Raw genomic sequence first — 23,224 nt, 5'->3', positions numbered from 1 at the left:
ACACAACCTCTGAATGTGAGATTTCAATACCACTACTGCTCGGATCCTTTCAATATAGCAATGGACGTCCCTTTTCTCTATCTCGCTCTCTCTTCCCTCCACTCCCTCACCTAGACTTAAATTGAATAGAATGAAAGGCCATGACTACCTAAAACTTCACACATCAGTAAACACTAGTCTGATTTTCCAACAACACTGGTCTGCTCTTACATGCATGCAGCTGAGTGCTAGGCTGAACAAGTGCAGTGCCTGGGTAATAATACCTCAGACTTCATGCTGATTTGCCTTAATGTCACTGATTTGCACACAATGAATTGGGAGTCACTCTGCAGATTCTGGAGCAACTTTAAGAAAAAATTGCCAGTTGTAAACGCTGATTTCAATCAGCAGTTACTGACAGGCTGACAGGGCTGGGAAGACGCAAACTGCCATTGCAAAATACTGATGATTGTCAGCTATGTTTTCCAGAAAGTGTCACTGTCATGCTAGGCCCCCCACCTGCCAAGAATGAGGCACATCAATTTTGTCATGAACATTGATTTTTAACTGTTGTTGGAGCGAGGAAATGACTTGTTAAACAGATCAGCCGTGGCTGGAAAAAAACATTTACATACTATCAGACATCGAAGGTGAGGAAGCGCAGTCCAGTGCCTGCTAAGGAGGATACAATCCACAAGGGCCAGGACTGGTTAGACCAGGTGGTCACATGACAAACTGGCTGTTCCAGGGTTTTCTTTTAAACTGGCCAGAGAGAGTTTGAACTCAGAAAGACTGTTTGCTCCTGGACTGAAATGATCTCTCCTGTCTGCTCCCATCTCTTTCTCACAAGCATCTGAATCCACTGAAGACACGTAAACCCCAAGAGAGAAAAGTCTCCTACAGTGAATAAGGTTTATGAAGAATACTGGGCCACAACGAAAAGCAAGACCTACCTACAATCAAGGGCTCTACATTGAGCTTGAAGAACCGTAACAAAATCTCTTCAGATATTGCCTCAAATTTTTCCACTTTATTTTTCTTCTGTTCTTTTCTGTCTCTACTTGCATGTGTGAATCACCTTTGCATGCTAGCGTGGACGCATTGTGAATCCGTAGGTGCCAACCAAATTAGAGTTTATGTTTAAGTTTAATAAATTCCAACTTTTCTTCCTTAAACCTAAGAAAACCCGTTTGTGCTGGTTTCTTTGCCTTATAATTGGAAAGCGGTGAACAAGGATTCACCAAGGGGGAGCTAATAACACAATGTGTTTAAAATTAAACCCTGTTATGGTAAGACCAGATGAAGGCTGAGAGGGACCTCTAGACATCTTCTTCACCGGGTCGTAACATTCACTAAGTAACAATAAAAATCAGGAATTTAAACTAATTTATTTCCTCCCTCCTTTCCTAGCCCAGGAAAGCCAACATCAGTTCTAACCATGATGAGAATGAGGGACCCAGCTGACTTTATATATTCAGTACCAGACTGGCTAACTGGGGAGTGCTAGTAAAAGTTATTGCAAATAGCTTCCATTTCATAATGGAAGAGAGTTTAATGCAGAAAGCTGCTTGTTTACTGAAATTCAAGAGACTGAAAATGGGAATGTGATAGAAAGAAGCTTATAGATGAGGAAACCTAAATTGCACCAGTCTTTGTGATAACCTATGGTACTGGAACTAGGTCCCACATTTAAGTGCTCGCAGCCACACTTACTGCAGCTCACTTGTTTATATCAGTCCGTGGCTCTGCTGAAATTTGCTTTTTTTTTAAACACATAAACACATTCAGCAACTGTGTACATCGGACACTGTGGGCTGAATTTTTGCTTCAGGTGTGGGAAACAGGAGCCGGGACTGTTTCCGGGTCCTGAACCCGCTCCAAAGGGGAAACAGTCATGTTGGAATTTTGACCAGGGCACCCCCCCCCCCCCACTTAATTGGCATTGAAACAGGTTCCCTGCCGAAGTAAGGGCGGCAGACAGGCTCTCAAAGTTGGAGGGGCAATCAGAGGCCTTCCTGCTTCAGAGGAGAGGTCGGCTACAGTAAACAGTAAGTAACTGGAACAAGAACAGTGCCCTCTCAGCCACTTTAAAAAATTAATTAATAAATACAGAAACCAGCCAGGCCACCACTGTGGTAGGCTGCGGGGGCTGGGTGGTGTGGTGGTGGGTGATGGAGCCTCTCTATAATGTGGTCTTTGGGTGTACCCCTACCCACGCAGGCAGGTAAGGCCTGTACACCTGCCTGGAAAGCTGGACCTCCGGCCTGCTGCTGGGTGCCCGCCCCCAGGCAGTTAAACTGTCTTCCGTCACTTCAGGAAACTGGAGGCCGACTGGAAAATCCCAGTCAGCCTCCTCAATACCAGGTTAACAAGACTCTTAACAAGCCTAATTACCTTCCCTCCTTGTGGAGGTGGGTGGCCTTGCTGAGCCCCAAAGTCGAACAGGGTCGGGAAACTGGCACGCTGGCCAGCCGCGTAATTTCGGGCAGTGTCCGCCTCCATTCTCGACCTGGGTAGGGCCCGAAAACTCAGCCCTGTGTTTGTCTGTCTTCAACCCAGGAGTCCCTGTAGCTATAAGAGTCGCAACATTTCCCTTGTTCTGATAAACCAGCTGACTGTAAAGTAACCACCATGAGACATTCTAAAGGAAAGAACTTTCAATGCACAATTACTTTATTAAAGCTTGCTAAATGATTAACCTAGAATGCATGTGACTCTGTGCTAAAGGGGCACTGACCTCGTGAAAAATGTTTGGCAAACCTGTTGTTTTTGTGGCGGGTGAACAGCCAGGCAAGTCACATCTCATTTTTGTCATAGTGACATCATAAATGGATGACTTTCAGGCACATTTTTAGTTTAATTTATATAAATACTATACAATTATTAAGAAGAAAATAAACTCACTGAACATTTTTTCATGAAGATATTGTTCTTTTAAATCTCAGCTGCGAGTTTCATCCTTCAGGCTACAAGCATTTCGAAAGAAAGATTTGCATTTAAATAGCACTATATCACTTCTCTCAGAAGTATCTCCAACGTTTCATGATCAATTAATTACATTCAAATGTAGCAATTTTTGTTATGTAGGTAAATAGCTGTTGTTCTTTGGTTCAAAATTCTGGGAGATTGTCAACCTGCACCTGGAATAATGGTGCAGTCAGTCTCAAGCCACAACTAGTGGAACCCCTCCCATGAAGACAGCAAAACCCTGGCATGAGGTCTCAGTTATTTCCAGCAGTTCCTTCACTAATTTGTAAGGGGCAGAAACTCCAACTCACAAAGCAAATGATGGGCAGGTAGTAGGGCCTCCCCAAGCCAGGGGTCCCAGCTTCTGAGGAGCCCAGTGTTTTTGTGGTTGGCTGGTACAGCAAGTAGATATAGGCTAATCCAGCCTCTGTAGGAACTAGGTGAAGTACAACAGTGGGCTCCAAGCCAGCTAGGGTAGCTGAAATCCTGAAGATGTTTTTTATAGTTAGGCTGAGCGGCCCCCCTTTTCACAATGATTGGAAACTTGGTGGAGTTGAGGCTACTGGGTGACACCCCAGCAGAATGGGTAAGTGGGCAGCAGAGACAGGTACAGAAGAGGTGCTGAAGTGCTGACTCATGCCAATTAGGTGCCCTCCCAATCATTCCTCGATCTCCAACTGTGTCAGGGTGGAGGGTATGGCTGGGTGCAATCCAAATGTAACCGCCTGAGGAATTTTAGCTCTTTTTTTTTAGTTGTTGCCTGGTGCAAGCAGCACAAAATAGTCCATCTCAAATAAATTGGAGATCAGTCTAACTCGTGGCATTCTATGGTGCCTCTGTGAGGGTTACGAGCAGGTCTCAGAGGAATGACCTGGCACCACATCAAATAAGATGCAAGGGCAAAAGTTTATTATTGCAAAAAAAAACACAAGCAAGCATTCATCAAGACAAGAGACCTTTGTTACGTTTTTTCCTTTTAAAAATAATTACATGTGGCACAATGTCTTTATGAAGGGTGGTGTTAACCAAGTCAGCACTCATGTCAGATAGTGTAATGCGGTGTTGAGCAAACAGGGATCAATTGTGCACAGAGCACCATGCTAAATACAACTCCTGCACCCAGTCTGATGTTAGCTTCTTAATACAGGGGCAATTAGACGTCTCAAAGCTTGGATGATATGGTGCTAACACTGTGATATTTTTGTTGGCGTCATCATCAGCATTGTCTGCATGGGCCACTGGGGCTCTGATCTACTGCTGGATGATAGGTTCGGGATTGCAATGTTACTTAGTGCGTGGTACTTCATTTGAGGTACAAAGGGATTTGTATGACGGTTAAAAAGAAATTTTCTCCCTCACTCAAGTAGATTGTTAATTATTTTCTCTCTTGACTATATCAGGATTAAATTCCAGCATCTGACTGGCATTTTTTCCTTAGGATAAAGATAGGATTATCTGTTAGACACCTCGGCCCCAGCTGATAAAACTGCGATTAGTTAAACTCTGCTGTTCAAGCAGGGGAATTAACATTTGCACCTGTAAGATATTGGAAGACTGAACACAAAATTACATTTGGGTAAGAATACTGCCATAGCCTCAGTTTTATGGGAGTAATAAAGCCAGCAGCAGTCGAGATTTTAGATGTCCTTCAAAGATTTTCAACAGGTAAACATGAACGCCAGCCATAGTCATTTGCTGAAACTCATAATTGCTCAAGCATAGACTTCTTCTCTATAATATTAACCAACCTTGCTCTTGGCAGTGTTTGAAAACACTCTCTCTCTTATTAAGTTGGCCATGTCATCAATCTATCCATGGCTGTGCCTCAAACAAACAGCCGATATTGAATTTTAGATGGGTCTATTCTGGGAACACTCAGGATTAATACTATATTTTTCTCATTTGCATGCATTAGATTTTATTATATCATAATGGCAACTTTACAGACCTAATGGACTTACCTCATTCCACAGTTTTGTTCTTACCAGTAAAAGCCAAAACATATTTAGAGCTGGGATTGCTGTGATATATATACACACTGGGAAAACTCTCTATCCCCTGCTCCACTGAAGAATGACGGAATAATTCCAACCATTATTTCTTGGTAAGCAGCTGTACAGTATTGTCAATATCAGTGTCAGTGACTCAAGGACACACTGAGTGGTGGGGAGTACTCGCACCTTCCGGTCAGCTGTTTCTCACCTGTTTCTCACAGGTGACTAGCAGGGGAGAATCTGCTGGACACCTCGGACACCCATTAACCTGCCTGATTCAATTTTCAGGCAGGCCTATAAATTGACGCCCAAAATAGGTGCAAGGCTGTTTAAATGTGCAGATACACTGATTGCAATGTTAATGGGATAATGAGCGGAGTGTGTGCAATGCCCATTAGTCACAACTGTGCTGGGCATTTAGTGGTCTAACCAGTGGTCCTTAAACAGTTGCTGAGAAAAAGTTTTTGTTTTTTTGTTTAGGATTATTGTTGGACTGGGAGGAGCATTACTGACCTATTTTTGTTCGTGCTCCCCCCGTTATAAGATCCCCCTCCCTCAACAAGCCTTACCTGCTGGCCAACTCTGAGCAGTAGCCAAATGATTTTCCACCGCCTAAAACCAGCAAGCTGTGACAGATTGCCCGTTTGGTACCTGCAGCTCGCTGATAAAATTTAAATTAGGTCTGAACCTCAAAATGCTTCAAGCCTCCTGACTAGCCTTGGTGAGTTGCACTATACTGAGCCAAAGTTACTGATTTAGCACCCCCACCTTTCCCAAACAAACACCTCACGATGCCAACACTTAGTGTTGCGACCAGCATAAAAAAAGGCTCAAAACCAAATAAAAGAACTTCCCGAAGCTCATAAACAAATAGTAAAAATCATGGTCAGTTCAAGGTTGAAATTTTATTTTATTTCTTCTGACATTACCTGAAGCACTTCTGACTACTGCCTTGTATTCTCTCCCGGGGGGTGGAGGAACTGCTCCATGTGTGATCTTGGCAGCACAATGTTGAATATGCAATAACATACAGCAATTTGGCGTGTCTATGGTAACAAAATGGTGGATAGCTTCAGCTCGTACTGCCGAAATACGCAGTGGAGAGGGAGGATTGAATCACTCTCATTTGCACAGCAGCAAACAGAAGCATCACCGTACAACCTGGCGATGAAGGCCAGCCACTTACATCACCAAAGGAGAATAATGGTGAACACAAGCCATAAGCATCCTGTACAAGGAACAAGACTGGTGCTCAGGTGTAATTGGCCAGTCCTTCTCCTGATCTCTGCACGTGGAAACTTCAGTTATTAAACTCAATGGTTGCTTAAGTGCATTTATTTTTGTTTCGTTCATTTTACAAATTCCTTTTTACTACTTTTCCGACAACGTTACTGAACCTACACATCAGCAGGTCAAAGACCCTTGCACTCAGTATAGAGGTCACAGAATTAGAATCTGCTCAGCAAGCTCCCAAGTCACTCGGGGTGCATTTTGAACACCTGTCTCATGTAAGAGGCTGCAAACTGTGGTGTAGGTGTCCAGACTAGAGGAGCGAATTCCTGAGGTCTCCCAGAAACTTTCTGATGCTTTTCCCAGTGGCCTTCTTGGCAAGGAAGAAACTCTTTAAAAAAAAATCACTTGCCTCCCCTTTGGCGGTCCAGGCCTCAATTCTGGCCTGCAGCATAAACACGCCAAGTTAGCAGGAAGCCCAGATGTAGGTTTGCCTGGACCAGCCCGGCCCCAGCCTCACCATCTCCTATAGCAAGGGCCATATTTGGGGAAAACGGAGGCTTTATTTGTTTATTGTTTCATTTTGTTTTTGCTGGATGTATTCTAACAAAATATAATAACAAATCATCAGTCATTTTATTCATAATTATAGTGTTAGGTTATAATACACATAAGAGTACTTGTAGCGACTGTGTTTACTGTCTTATCCTTTTCATGCACCAACCCAACACTCTGTGACATATCAAATTTAGTGACTGACTGGTGGAAGGACCAGGTGGCTCCATCTGAAGCCTATTGAGAACTTTCTTCAGGTTCTGATGTCCCACTACTTCCAATTTTTGTGCAACATTTTTGTAAGAATATCATACGTTCTTCTGACCAGATGGTCAGAGACACTGAATGGCAAGATTGTGGTGCTGCTCTGAGAAGCCACCAGCTGTCCTACACACCATTGTTGGTGGACAAGCCTTAAGCTGGCCACTGATCTGTATGAGCACAAACCAGTGCACCCCTATGAGATCTGTAAATCACTTACTGGTGGTTCTCACAATACAATCTCCAATTGCATTTAAGCCCACCCTGGTCACATCATGGGTGTAACATCCCAGCTGAACTATAATATTAATTCATGAGATGTTCCACCTACTTCTGTGTACCTGAGGTCTCCCCTCCAGATGTAGCTTGCTGCTCAGTGGAAGCTTGCCTTCTTAAATGTTCCTTTGTGACAGTACAAAACTCAGTGGTGCACTTCACCACAGAAGCAAATGCAGCTTCCAACATGTGTTACAAATACATACGAGTCATTTGCATGAAACTTCTACTTGAAAGGTGGACGCATGAGCTGAGAATCCTGAAGGAGTTCAACAAGGTCAGCCAGAGTACTGTACCTACCGCAGACTGTCCTATCTTTCCCTTCCTCACTTGCAATGTTTCTCTCACTCTGTAATGCCTCCTGAATGTCACTAAGATCATCTAAAAATTGATATTTCTGAGCTGGTGCTTAGTGACAGTTAAAAGGTGATAGAATCTCACAGCACAGAAGGAGGCCATTCAGCCCATTGTGCCTGTGCCAGCTCTTTGAAAGAGGTATCCAATTAGTCCTACTCCCCTGCTCTTTCCTCATGGCCCTGCAAACTTTTCCCTTTCAAGTATTTATCCAATTTCCTTTTGAAAGTCACTATTGAATCAGCTCCCTCCAGCCTTTCAGGCAGTGCATTCCTGATCCTAACAACTAATTGTGTAACTTAATTCTCCTCTTCAAGTCTCTTTCTTTTGTCAATTATCTTAAATCTGTGCCCTTTGATGACCTCTTCTGCCAATGGAAACAGTTTCTCCTATTTACCCTTATCAAAATTATCCATGATGTTGAACACCTCTATTAAGTCTGTTCTTCACTGGTTCTGTGCCTCCAGTCTCACCACATAACTGAGATCTCTCATTCCTGGTACCATTCTGCTAAATCTCCTCTGAAACCACTCCAAGGCTTGATGCAGTCGTAATGTGGACTGAAGGCCAAGGCACTGGCTTGCTTCTTCATAGATATTTGACTTTCTGTTGAAAGAGGAGACAACAGATGATCAGTTCATGATCATTGTTCGCTACCTTGATGGAGAATTCTGAAGCCAGTGCAATAAGGGCACAGACTGGGTGCTGCGACCCACCTGAGATCAACATTTGGTTTGGCCCTCCTCAGCGTAATTGGGGCAAGTTGCAGAGTGCTCAATAAGTGCAAACAGGCAGCTCCCCAGACTGCGTGAGGTGGAAAATCTGACAGCATCTTGGGCAAGCCAAGCCAGAAGAGAGCAGGTAATTTAGGGAGGAGACAAACTCCGTGGGAAGGTAGCAGGGCTTATTTAGTGGCTGGCAGTGGGCTGCAATATCTTTCTGGGGCTGAAAGGGGCATACACCTGTCTCCACAAAATTCCACCCCCCTCATCCCAAAAAGCACCAGCCTGTTGCTGGAACAGCCGCACACCCACCACCCTGTGTCCCCACCAAATATGACTCAGCGGCGCAGGAGGAGTTCCCTTCCAAAATGTAAATGTCTTTCAGGATGGATCATTGGCTCATTGGCTACAATCAGGGGTGCACCTCTGCAACAGATGGAAATCCTGTCCACCTCCACACACCTGAGATGTATGCTAATGAAAAGGGGATAGAAAGTCGTGTTCTTTGGTGTTTGCATTTCAGTTTCAGATCTGTAAAACTTTACTCAAAAAGCAGACCATCTGCTCAAAGGTCAAATGGCTGCTGGTACTCCCTGCTTTTCAATTTTCTTCGAGGTGAACTCCTTCTTAAGGGTATCCTTCCCTGCTGGCTGGGTGACAGGAACCATGTTTATTTCCTGTGAGAATGCCTCCCAAATTGTCTGCTCTCTGCTCCTGTTTGTTGGTTAGTCTTCTGTTCCACTCAAATTGTTTCTTTGTTTCCTCATGCTCCCTCCAGTAATATCCAGGACCTCATCAGCAAACCAAAATCCTGCCCAATTTAACAAGCATATTTCAGGCAATGTGTGTGAGGGCCTCGCCAAAATAGGAAATAAGTTGGTGTCTTTTCTGATGAAAGTTGATCAATCTTAAACATTAACTCTGTTCCTCACTGCACAGATGCTGAGTATTTCCAGAATTTTTTGTTTTATTTCAGATTTCCAGAATTCGCAGTATTTTGCTTTTGTCATAATGAAATTCTACCCTTGTAGTTAATTTGGTAATGGGGATGGAGGGGAAGGAAAGCAAAATAATTTGTTCAGGGGAACAAGACAAAACCCTCCTTAAAAAAAAGTGAAAGACAAAAGAGAAAGCCCAGGTTGGCTCAGCGTCAATCATTCTAGGAGCGTTGGTTTGAGGGCAGCTGATGCTTCATCCCAGTTTGCTTTGCTGGGACTGCTTGCTGGTCAGTGTCTGTGCATAGTAGCATAAATATCTGTCCTTGTTTAACAAAAGACTTGTGCTGCAGAACTTGCTGTGCCCCTAGCCAAGCTACAACACTGGCATCTACCCGACAATGTGAAAAATTTCCCAGGTATGTCCTGTCCCCAACAGTCTGATCTCGATAATCAGCAAAATAATGGACAGTGCTATCAAGTGGCACTTAAACAGCAACAACCTGCTCACTGATGCTCAATTTGACTTCCGCCAGGGCTACTGAACTCCTGACTTCATTACAGCCTTGGTCCTGACTGAGTGTGGCATCAAGGGTCCCTAGTCAAATTGAAATCAATGGGAATTAGGGGGGAAACTCTCCATTGGTTGGAATCATACCTCGCACAAAGGAGGATGGTTGTGGTTGTTGGAGGTAAAGGCCAGCTCAGATCGGGAAAAAGAACCCGACCCGAACCCGACCGATCCACAGTGGACCGGAGCCCAACCCGGCCCAAGTCCCCCCAATTTTGCCCGAGCCTGACCCGACCCCACTCAACCCGACCCGAGCCCGATCTGACCATCCCTTTATTTGCCTTCGGACTGAAAAGCTCCACGAAGCTGCAGCGCATGCGTAATAGTGACGTCACTCGCTCACTGCGCAGACTCAGTTTTGTCCCCAACTTCCAGCTCAGGTAAGTTTGTTATTTTTAATACTTACTGGCAGAGCATTTACCGTGTGTGCCAAGCCCGACCCGACCCGACCTGAGCCCAACCCAGACTCGGCCCGACCTACCCGGGCCCGAAAGACAGACCTGGAAGAGGGGCCCGACCTGACTTGAACCCGACATATGTTGTCCCGTTGGGTTCGGGTTGGGTAGCAGGCCTTTAGTTGAAGGCCAATCATCTCACCCCCAGGACATTGTTGCAGGATTTCCTCAGGTCCTAAGCCCAACCATCTTCAGCTGCTTCATCGTTGACCTTCCCTCCATCATAAGATCAGAAGTGGGGATGCTCGTTGATGATTGTACCATTTGCAACTCCTCAGATACTGAAGCAGTCCGTGTCCATATGTAGCAAGACCTGGACAATGTCCAGGCTTGGGCTGATAAGTGGCAAGAACATTCATGCCACACAAGTGCCAGGCAATGACCATCTTCAACAAGAGAGAATCTAACCATCTCCCCTTGATGTTCAACGCATTACCATCACTGAATCCCCCACCATCAACATCCGGAGGGGGTTTAGCATTGACCAGAAACTGAACTGAATCAGACACATAAATACTGTGGTTACAAAAGCAGGCCAGAGGCCAGCGAGTAACTCACCTCCTGACTCCCCAAAGACTTTCCACCATCTATAAGGTACAAGTCAGGAGTGTGATGGAATACTCTCCACTTGCCTGGATGAGTGCGGCTTTAACAACACTTAGGAAGCTCGACGCCATTGAGGGCAAAGCCCGTTTGATTGGCACCCCATCCACCACCTTAAACATTCACTCCCTGCACCACTGATGGACAGTGGCAGCAGTGTGTACCGTCACCAAGAGTCCTTCAACAGCACCTTCCAAACATGCGACCTCTTCCACCTAGTAGGACAAGGGTAGCAGACATGTGGGAACACCAGCACCTGCAAGTTTCCTCCAATACACACACCATCCTGCTTTGGAACTATATCCCTTCACTTTCGCTGGATCAAAATCCTAGAACTCCCTTCCTAACAGCTCCAGATGGACCACAGCGGTTCAGGAAGGCAGCTTACCATCACCTTCTCAAGGAAAACAAATATTGGCCTTGTCAGCGATGCCCACATCCCATGAAACAAATAAAAAAAATCTCACTGCCATTTACACCTTCATCAAATGAGCATAAGAGCTGAGAATGGTAGTGAGTAATTGGTCCCTAGATTCTGTGGGAGTTCTCCTAGTCGCCCACCACAATTTCAGCAGGAGATTGGCAGAGCTCCCAGAGGAATGACATAGACAGCTGAAAACAGCCATTGGTGCGATTTCTCTGAATGATGTCCTGCTGAAGAGGCCAAGACACTTGGAGACCCCCCGCCCCCAGAAAATTTCAATACCATTGTCATTTTGCACTGGGACTATCATGATTGTACAATCATATCTTTGTACACATGCTTACGGAGGGAAGTTGGGCTCTGGCAGTTTTATTTTGGTTACTGTGTTAGAAATTGGAAGACATTTGATTTGTTATTGGTTTAATCCCAGCATAAGAACCCCACAATAGGGAAAGGTCATCAACCACCCTCCTTCCACAATCAACATGCAATCTACTGCACCTGGGCCTGTCCCCAAATCATTTAAAGTAAAAGGAAGGGAAAAAAGGCTTACATTTATAGAGCATCTTTCACAATGTCAAGATGCCCCAAAGTACATTGAAGCACATTTTGAAGTGTAGTCACTGTTGTAATGTAGGAAATACTGCAGCCAGTTTGTGCAGCAAAGTCCCACAAGCAGCAATGTGATCATGACCTGATAATCTGTTTGATACAAGGTAACATGTTTGAGAGATAAATATTGGCCAGGATACAAAGGAGAACTCCCCTGCTCTTCTTTAAAATAGTGTCATGGAACCATATACGTCCATCTAGGAAGGCAGACAAGGCCTCTGTTTAATGTCTCCTCCAAAAGATGGCACCTGTGACACTGCAGCCTTCCCTCAATACTGCACTGGAGTGTTAGCCTGGATTATGTGCTTAAGCTTCTTCAACCCACAAGCTTCTAACTCAGAGGTGAGCGTGCTACCACTGAGCCAAAGCTTACATGCTTTTACAAATTCCCATCATTACACTTTTCCAGATGGAATATTTTGGGGGGCTCGTGCCCTAATTCCTGTTATGAACCCTGGCCAGTGGGGGCGATACTCTATGCTGGGAGCACAATTTTGATGAAATTACTCCATTAATCTCTGTACAAATCCTCCAAGATCCACAAAAGTAATCAAGTAAAACTCCAGAACACTCTTCTATTCTCACACTTCCACTATTGTATCCTGGCTTTGTTTTACTCCATTGGCAGTACTGCCTGTTCTCCTGCCCAGCATATCTTGTGAATTATTTGATCTTTTCAGATGTTACCTACCTCTATAATCTCCAAACTTAAGACACCTAATATGTAGAATAAAATGAGTCCTTTCAGGCCTAACTAAAATGCTTGTATTGAACCTTGGCATGCACTAATTCACATTTCCTTGGATATAACTGTGAAACAGAAGTGGAGGGAGGTTACAAAGTTCTTCTATAACATTTCCCTAAAAGCAACAACTTCATTGCAAAACCGAAATAAAAACTAAGTGTGCACTCTTAACAGTTTCAGATACACACCCTTGAGTACAATGCTATAAGGGGGACAAAGTTATCAGGAAGTAACACATTATGAACTGATACTGTGTAAGATTTATGCCTGAAATAGAAGCACTGCAAGCTGTAACTCAGTTGACTTTTCATCAGCTGATTAAGCATGACAGATGAGTCAAACAATTGACCTTTATTTGGCTGGGAAAAGTGAAATGACCTCTCTTTAACCTCTTTGTTGGATAGAATACTTCCTACTTCAAAAGTAACTGCCCCAAAGTCAAGGAGGAAATACTAGCAAAACAATTCTATGATTGAATTAATAAGAAAATATTTGAATTATATTAGTAAGACATAAGAAGTGTGTTATACTAAAGACTTTAGAGTGTATTTTCTATGGTGTCATAAGCAATGCATGCTGTATTACAGATTAAGTTGAGCAGTGTTTAGAGTATTTAGAGCATTGGGCACCAATCAATCATCATTAATTATTTCAATTATTTCTAATGAAATCATTGTTACACTAACCACTTTCCCCCTTGAAGTGTTTGGTTTATGTCATTCATTTAATAATGTGATATTAGGATTTAGTTCCACATATGATTCCTGCTGTTCATACAGTCTGTGTGTTTGAACACAAATCCATAAATATGGCTGTTGATGGCTCCTTAAAGGTTGCCAATCTGCCTTTGGGGTACTCGGGGAGGAAGGCACCTTACAGTGGTGAGGTGACCTTTGTCATAGAAGATAAAAGTGGCATGAGGTCACAGGAAGCACATTTCATAATGAGCCCTATTTACTCAGGCAAGTGTATGTAATCCCTTTTCATCAGTCCCACCATCACATCAACTCCAGCTGCAGTCATTTGTGTGGAGAAGAAAGTTATTAGAAAGCTATTAAGAGGAAGCAAAAGGAATTTCACTGGACAAAACTATATATGCACACATTTAGCAACTCCCCCTGAATCATCAGGGGAGCTCAAACATTAGACCAGATTTTGCGGTCAGTGGTGAAGGGACGACATTTGCCACTGACCTTGACAAAAAGCTGCCCACAAAGATTTAGCATCTCTCGACATTGATTTTTCCCCCCCTATTTCAATGTGACTTTCAATCTGGCACCATCTATACAGGATCTATGGCATCCAGCAATAGTGAAATCATCAAGCAGGCTGATTAGTCAAACAAATTGAAGAATTCTCACAGAGCACAGACCAGGAAGTAAAAAGCCAAGATTATAATTCAATTTCGATCATTTTACAGAAAGCAAAATAAAGAATGGGACATACACATGCAATTAAGGTAAGAGCTGAAATATCAAACACAATTAAAATGAAATTATTTTTTATTATTTAAAAAAAATCATGGAATTTCTATCGTGGAATGGAATTACAAAATTTGTTTTTCAAGATCAGCGAGGTGGTTCAACAGTAATTATGACTTAGTACGCCATTAAAATCTCAGTTAGATCTCATTCAACACTTCTTAACATTTTCAATGGTTTTTACAGCATGAATAGTGTGTAAAATAGTGAAATTCACATCAAATCAGTGATTCTGTGTTGATTGCATCTCTGATGACTGCAACAGTGCACCCTGGGTAGCCTTTAACTGTAACAAAGATTTCATAAAGTTGTAATAAGATGAGTCAACCTAGATTTTGAAACAATTTCTTTAAGAAATCAGCCAATTTATCTCCACTCACCTTTCCCAATTTCTCTTCTTGACCATATGTTGTGTAATGTAGGATTTGCTCTATGCCCCATTGATCCTTCATTGATACCTGCCTCCCTCAAACTTTCCTCGGCACCCAAAGAGATTCAGCCAGTTTTATCTTTTTTAATGATTGCAAAGAAGAAAACTTTAAAAATTCATTCTCAAGGTGAAAGTGTTGCTGTCAAGGCCAGCCTTTATTGCCAATCCCTAGTGGCCCTTGTGAAAGTAATGGTGGGTCTTCTTGAACCCCATAACACAGAATAAGGAGGCCACATACTGCTTGGAAAATTGAGCCTAAGTTGGGTAGAAGAGCAAAAGGATCAAAGGGTACAGATGTACAATCAATAAAAGTAGTGACACAGGTTAATAACGCCACTAAAAAAGCAAAGTGATGGGGTCCATTTCTAGAGGGATAGAATTGAAGTGCAGTGAGGTTACATTAAACTTATATAGAACCTTAGTTAGACCACACAGAGAATTGTGTAGAGTTCTGGGACAGGACTTTGAGACCCAGGGCTGGGAACGGAGGCAGGCAGGAGCTCCAAATAGCCCCACGACCAGCTTGCTGGTTCCCCTGCTCCATCTTGCCTCCAGGCCATTTTTGCAGAGGTGGAATGGGGGGGCGGGGCAGCAGAGCTACCCACCCGCATTAGGAGCCTATTGAGGCCAAATAAAGGAGGCTGACTGGGATTTTAGTCAGCCTCCAGGTTACCGCAGACAGCAAGGGCCAGTTTACATTACTGGAGACAGCCACTTGGCAGCGGGGAGAGGGTGGTGCCCAGTGCTTCAGGCAGACCTAGAGGCCCTCCCTGCCCGCATGGGTGCAGGAGCAGCCACAGGCCACCCTGTAGAAGAATTCTCCCACCCCGCCCCCCTCGCCACAGTAGTAGCCTGGCTGCAAGATCCATTTTGAAATTTAAGTTTAAAAAAGTTGGCAAGAGGTACCTCCATCTTGCTACCCTCCCTATTACTCACCCTCTGCTGCAGCCTGCAGCTTCTTTCGAACTGGAAGGCCTCTGATTGGTCCTCTAGCTTTGAGAGCTCACCCACCATTCCTCATCAAATGCCGAGCCTGTCTCCAGGCCAATTAAGGGGGCTCCCCCATGAAAATCACAATGTGTGACTATTCTCTCTCCCAGGGCGGGTTCAGGATCCGGAAGCAATCCCAACCTCTGTTTCCTGCCCCTGAGGAAAAATCCTATCCCTGGTCTCCATGTTATAAAAAGGATCTACAGGCACTGGAGAAGACACAAAGAAGATTTACAAAGGTGATACCAGAACTGATTGGTTATGCTTAGCAGAAAAGATCAAATGGGCGGGATCTCTTTATTTGCTCTTGAAAAGAGAAAGCTGAGGGGGTGACCTGATAGAGGTCTTTAAGATTATGAAACTGTTTGATAGGCTCGACATACAGAAGATGTTTCCACTTGTGATCAGAACTAGGGACCATAAATATATGACAGTCGCTAATAAATCTATTTGTCTTTACCCAGTGAGTGGTTAGAATATGGACCTCACTACCACAAAGAGTAGTTGAGGTGAATAGCACAGATGCAGTTAAGGAGAAATTGTATAAGTGCATGTGAGAGAAAGGAATTAAAAGGATATGCTGATAAGATTAGATGAGGAGGGATGGACCAAAGCTCTTGTGGAGCATAAACACTGGCATGGATTGGGCTGAATGGCTGTGCTGTAAATTCTATGTAGGGCTGGAATTTTAGCCCCCACTGGGGGCAGGAATGGAGGCGGGTGGGTGCCGGATTTCACACCGTCTGCCTGTGTGACGGTTCCCCAGCTCCATCCTGCCCTCGGGCCATTTTGCAGGAGGCGGAATGGAGGGGGCGACAGGGTTACTTACCTACAAATAGTGGGTAGCTTATTAAGTTAATTAAAGACCTATTGAGGTCTACTGAAGGAGGCCAACTGGGATTTTCCAGTCAGCCTCCAGGGTCCTCACAGGTGGCGGGGGATAGTACAGGTGCCTTGAAGCTGTTGGGCCAGCGCTTCAGGCAGGCTTAGAGGCCCTCCCTGCTTGCCTGCCTGGGTTCAGCAGCAGCCGCAGGATGCCCTGCAGAGGTGTCCTCCAACATCCACCTTCACCCACAGTGGTGGCCCGACTTCAAAGGCCTTTTTAATTTTAAATTTGAAAACGTTGGAGAGGGAGTGCCTCCGTTTTGGGGTGCCCTCTCCCTCACTTACCTTGAATGGCATCCTGCTGCTGCTGCTTTCAAGCCGGAGCCTCCTATTGGCCATCCAGCTTTGACAGTCCAATCTCTGGCCACTAATTGGCCAAGTCAGGAAAAATAGCAGGTGAGTGACGGTTTCCCACACAGTGCGGGCTTCTGACCCCCGTTTGAGCCTGACAGCAGGGTCCTGATGCCCACAGGAAAAATCCTGCCTCTAATTTTTTTATAAGCTGTTAAAATGGAAACTGAGGGCCCTTGTTAAAATTTTTCTTAGCTGTTTGTCTAGCACATTCCTAACATAGCTAGTCATGCCTTTTCCTCACATTCAGCTGCAGCAACAATTGTCTGAGCAAGTGATAGCATATAGTGGCTGACACTGTGCCATACACTGCTTCGGAAAGGGTGCCAGTCTGTACACAAGATGCCAGTCTTTGGTAGAGGTTCAGGAATGCTTTTACACTTGAATATAAACATTCTTTTTAATTTACATAGATTTAGTGATAAAATCACACGCATCTATAACCAACACCAATTAATCAGTAGCGTCCCTTTAAATCCCAATGAAACCAGCCAAGTATGTCTTCCAGGTCGCATTAATGAGATTTGCAGTGGGAGGCAGTTGATAACAAGGCTGTAGATTCAGTGGAATTCACAATTAAATCCAGTGATTGGGAAGTCTGATATATTGATGTGCCTTCCGGGTGCCCACCATGATAAGATGCACCTGCACAATTCAACTTGGCAGCTGTGGTGTGTGATGTTGCATGTCTGAAACAAATCGGTCTGTAGTGCATCTTAAGAACATCAACAGTGATCATTTTAAAGGCTATCTATGTAGGCCAGTAAGAAAAAACACACTTATAGTGGAACTTTGGATTTAATGTCAAGCTCCAATGTACTGCTTTGCTCTTCATTTCCCTCACTGAATGACTTAATCGGTCTTCAAAGTGGAATACCACATCTTCAACTATGTTAGGTTAGATATGCAGCAAGATTGAATCAGTTAACATATTTATCTTGGTTTCACTGTCTCTTTGCTCTTTCTCTCTTCCCCCACCCATAGATGTTGAAACTCAGACCTAAGCAACAGGAATGTTGTTTGATGCCACTGCTTGCATGGATGCTTCTATGATGGCAACAAAGAGTGATTGAGGGGCTGCAAATCCTGCACTTTTTCACATTGTAACAGTTGCAACACCTCTAGGCTACAAAGTATTTTACAGCACAGAAACAGGCCATTCAGCCCATCAGGCTCCACGTGAGCTTCCTCCCAACCTTCTTCATCTAACTCTATCAATACTTCCATTTCTTTCTCACTCATCTGTTTATATAGCTTCCACTTAAATGCATTTATTGCTATTTGGCTGAACTATTCCCTGTGGTAGCGAGTTCCACAGTCTCGCCACTCTTTGGGTAAAGAACCTTCTGCTGGGTTGCCTATTGCATTTGTTAGTGACTTTCTTATATTCATGGGCCCTAGTTCAGATCTTGTCCTCAATGGAAACATCTTGTCAACATCAACCCCCTATCAAACCCTTGCATAATTTTGAAGACGTCAGTCAGATCACCCCTCAGGTCCTCCCTTTTCTGGAGAAAAAAGCCCCAGCCTATTCAATCTTTCCTGCTGGTACAATCTCTCAGTTGTGATATCGCCTCTCTCTCAGCCCAAACAATGATGTGTAATCAAGAGGAACTAAACATGAATTCTAAAAAGTGAATGAAGAACTAAATTAACTCTCTCCTCTCCTTCCCTAAACGCAACTGATTTTGTTCCATTAAACAAAGGAGCATAGTTTCTGATGAAAGGTCTCAGAATTGAAACGTTAACTCTGTTTCTCTCTCCACAGATGCTGCCTGACCTGCTGAGTATTTCCAGCACTTTCTGTTTTTATTAACTCAGGTCATTGTTCACCGAAATGGAACTGGGATTTCTATTGGACAAAGATTGAGACTAACCTTTTTGTTTTTTCCCTTCTTTACCTCATCAATTGTCTTCTTATTACACTATATTATCATCATTTTATTTTATGTTATATATCATAGTGTCAGCCTTGGTTTAGTTGTTGGCACTGTCACCTGAGCCAGAAGGTTGTGGATTCAAGTCCCATTCAAGGACTTGAGGACAAAATTCTAGGTTGACACTCCAGTGCAGTACTGAGGGAGCGCTGCACTGTCAAAGATACCACTTTTAGAATGAGATGTTAAACCCTTTCAGGTAGGTGTACAAGATCCTATGGCACTATTTCCAAGAAGAGCAGGAGAGTTCTCCCTGGTGTCCTGGCCAATATTTATCCCTCAATCAACATCACTAAAACAGATTATTTGGCCATTATCATATTGCTGTTTGTGGGAGCTTGTGGTGCACAAATTGGCTGTCGCGTTTCCTACATGACAACAGTGGCTACACTTCAAAAGTTCCTTGTTGGTTGTGAAGCACCTTGGGATGGCCTGAGGTTGTGAAAGGTGTTATATAAATGCAAGTCTTTCTTTTCTTTGCTGACATGCTTACTTCCTGTCTACTACCTTTTGCAAAACCCAGGTTACATTACTTGGTGCAGCAGGTTTCAGATAGGTAGCCAGCATTTCACAGCATAGGGGACGTTGATGGGATGTGGCAGTAATGCAGGTGACTCTGGGGCTTTTCAATACTGGTAGGATGTTCTTGGGTTCTGTAGCAGGGGGCTGGGGATTCCTGGGAAGGGCAGAGATTCCTGAGATTTGGTAAACTAGAGGGGAGAAAGTCAAGAATTTAACCAAACAAGTCTGACAGGTTTGGAACGGAACAACAATTTGCATTCCGCCTGATTTTGGGCTCCATTTACTAACCCTGCCCCATTCTCATTAAGCAGGATAGGTTCAAATGGGGGCTACGGTTTGCCAGAATTGGGGAGGAAGAACATAAAGTTAGGCAGAACTCTGGTCAAAAATATCAGCTCTAGGCCTGCAAGCTTTTGAGAAAGCTAAGGCTCAAAAATTTTAATGATACCATTACATGACACAAAAGACAATTCCACAGATAAATTTAATTATTTTATTGTGAAACTTTTTTTTTTGTTTTTTAATTTATTTTAGTCAAACCTTTATTTTGGACATTGACTACAATGGAAACGATAATTGTACCCAGTGTAAATCAGGCTGCTGATTTGCTATGAGCCCCTATCACACTACTGGAGAAGACCAATTTCATCTCCAGATTTTTATGAATACATATCAATTTTTGCACTGAACAAGAGGATTTTATTTTGTTGGCTATCATAACATATTGTATAAAACAGAAGACAACATAAAGAGCAAAGTATCAGTCCTATACAACTTATAAACCCGAACTCGATACTCACCCTTATCTCAGTGAGTAGAATAAGCCTGTTTGCCAGCCTACAATCTGTGTAATTTTGATTTGATTTTGGAGAGTTTCAACTGCAAATTGGTCTCTATTTTTAAGCGACTTCAACAGTTTCTTAAATGCAAATAAGATAACAAAATCGCACTTCACACAGAAAGTTTGAGGTGAAGTGAACAAGAATTTCAGTGGCTCTTGGGATAACCTCAGAGAATTCATTTTTGAACTGCAACCTGAACTGATCTAGAGGCATGTCTTTAAAATTATCTCTCAGAACAGAGTCACCAGCACCGTCGATTAGATTATTTTTTAGACTTATGACAGTCTTGCCATTTGCCACAAAGCCTTCTGAAAACAGATTTTGAACCCAGGCAAGCCCTTGCAACTCCTTTAGAAAAATATTATGCAAGATCTTTAACACAAATAATACATTGCGACGGCCGATTTTTTATTAGAACCAGTAAATGTGAATCCCAAGTCCAAATCGAGAGGGTCATATTTCTTATTTTTTGATCGGCTCTACTTGTTTCTTTCACGGGATGAACATTCTCAACATTATGCCTTAAAAAATGTTCCATTTCTTTATAATTCTCTAACACTAATCATCACAGTTATCGCAGTTGTATAGCCGGGGTGTTGGCAGCATTTTAATTTGAAATGGTATATCGGCGCTGCTGTCAGTTCAGGCAAGGATCATCTGGACTGGTTGCAAACTATAATATTGTGAAGAGATAGGCTGGCCTGATGGGGCCCTGCAGCTGACATAAAAACAGCCTCACTCCACCTTCCTGCTTTACTATGGTAGATTGGCAATCAAAAATCTGAATTTCTTAAAATTTTGAAGAAACTGAACAAATTTATACTGAAATTTAGAGACAAAATATACAGCAATCCAGCCTTAGATGGGGCGGTCTCAGTATAGAGCCTTGGATAGGGGCTCTGAGGCTCTGTGCTGAGACCGTCCTATCCGTGGTTCCATGTTCTGAGGCTGCATTGGTGTATACTTTGCCTTTGAATTTAAACGTAAATTTGCTCAGTTTCCCTAAATTTTAAAGAAATTCAGGCTTTTGATGAACCTCCATATGCTCCACAAGGTCACATCTGTTACGGGCAGGTGGTAAGGGGTGTGAGTGGTTGCCACTGTTCACGTCCCAACTGGCCACAATCATGTTTTATGAAAATGATGCTTTAGCCCCTGAGTGTCTTTAGGGTCAAATAAACAGACAAATGACAGGTTTTCTCATAACTTTTTTTTAACAAATCCCTAAATAATCACAACACCACTCACACAGGCATTCACGCACACGCACACTCTGAAGAGAAGTTAGATAGAAAAGTACAAGGTGAAAGGTGTTCAGAGTTCACTTTGTAAAAGTCTGTTGTTTCAGGAGTAATCTGTGGGATCCTCCTCTGAAGGTGAATGTTTAAAGTTGCAGGCCTGTTGGCTGGATGTCTGGTATTCGTTGGGTTGTTGCAGTATCCTGGCAGTTCACTTTGGGTTGAAGGCGAAGCTGATTTCTTAGGTCAATTTTCACCAGTAAAAAAGCTGTTTTTGCAAAGGCACTCTCTTGTCTCTGCTGTAGCTAGTTTCTGCTTGTCTCAGCAGGGTTCAACTGTATTGGCTGGAATCTATCTCTCTCCCCCTTAGCCTTGCTAGAATTCAAAATGGCTTTTTTGTTGTTATACTGTGAAAACTGAGGACAGATCAGACCGATATTGTTCTCTCTAGCCCTGTCCTGAAAAGATTCCCCCTTTGTTCCTCAAAACGATTATATTTTAAGGTGAATATTTTTACAAGGGTTGGCTTTGCCCATATCCCTTCAGATTTCGGTCCTAGCTGGGCTGTATAATGGCCTTGATGATGGCACTATTCTGAGGAGATGTGAGAAGTCTGCGAAAGGTCTTATTATTGTGTTTGAATATAGCTTACATCCAGGTGTGATTATCTGTCACATTTCCATGCAGACAGAGCTTAATTGGTTTTCAGTCTTAGTAAATCTTCGTAGACATGGATGTGGATTTGAATGCAAGAGATGCTGAGTGTCATGAGGCTTGTCCTCCATTTTGTTGACAGCCCATGTACCAGTCTCTTTAAAATTGCTCCAGTTTTTTTTATAACTCTTCTGTTTGGTTCTGTACTTTCATCGCTGCAGTTCTCATGAGTGTGACACATCAGTGACTCTTCTTTATAGCCAGCCTGTCCTCCCTGACATCCTTCTGATGCCCCCTCATAGGTGTATGCCCTCCCCCCTCCCCCAGTTTGGGAACTATCTGTTACAGATAGATAAATAGACAGACAGGCAAGTAGAGAGACAGATAGGTATCACTCAGTTCTACTGTGATGTCTTTTTAATATGTACAAATACAACACTTAATAGGGTGCCTTTAAATCAATAAGTACTAATTTTAAAAAGTGCACAGATCACCGTAATTTCAATGTTTGATTTACATAAAAATGAACAAGCCCCAACCTCAGTAAATTCAATACCAAAAATGAACCTTTTACTCCCAGTCTCCCTCCTAACTATCCACTGTGGACTGTGGATGGAGGCTCAGCAATGTGATGACCTTGCTAAAGTAAATTTTTGCGCAAAAAAAAGCTGCTGTTTGGCAATATTTTTCGATGTAATTTCGCCATAATTACATTATCTGTGCCAGATGCATCCAGAAGCTACGTGGTCGCCAATTAATAATTTATCAGAATGTCTAAGCATTCCTTCATTAACGTCAGTAGTGGAATGTTGTAGATGTTTCTGTTTTAAAATAATTTTTGATTAAAATGAAACCCAATAAAATGTATCAGTGCCTGAGGAGTCGAATGAAAAAGCAATAAGAGAAAGTACAAACTCTGAAGTGCCTGTTACTTCAGATTGGTGCTGTGCTAGGAGCTGCCCTCTCACACAAGCCACAATCTATTATTTAAGACTGCACAGAGGGAGGTTTTCATAAATTATGCAGTCTCCAGCAACAGAGCTGAAAAGTCAATTACTATTAATGACTCTATCCGGAATAGCCCATTGATTCGAATAGGATACCATCCACGAAGCTGCATTAGATGCAGTCCAGGCAAAATGTGAAATCCTATCCAGGCCTAAGTGATGCACATTTGACTAAATGAAAAATGCAAACTTTAATATGAACTG

The 23,224-nt window shown here is 43.1% G+C and overlaps 1 long non-coding RNA gene across 1 annotated transcript in view; it reads left to right on the top strand.

Annotated features, from left to right (window-relative positions):
• The first annotated feature begins 1,930 nt into the window (after positions 1-1,930).
• Positions 1,931-23,224, top strand: part of LOC137356585 (uncharacterized) — a 208,299-nt gene continuing 187,005 nt past the window's right edge. The window contains exons 1-2 of the long non-coding RNA XR_010971097.1: positions 1,931-2,027; positions 14,104-14,142. This is a non-coding gene — a long non-coding RNA (uncharacterized lncRNA). The remainder of the gene's footprint in view (positions 2,028-14,103; positions 14,143-23,224) is intronic.

This window comes from Heterodontus francisci, chromosome 3 (assembly GCF_036365525.1).
Source record: "Heterodontus francisci isolate sHetFra1 chromosome 3, sHetFra1.hap1, whole genome shotgun sequence".
In the NCBI taxonomy this organism is placed as follows: Eukaryota; Metazoa; Chordata; class Chondrichthyes; order Heterodontiformes; family Heterodontidae; genus Heterodontus; species Heterodontus francisci.
This window is presented reverse-complemented; position numbering and strand designations above follow the sequence as displayed.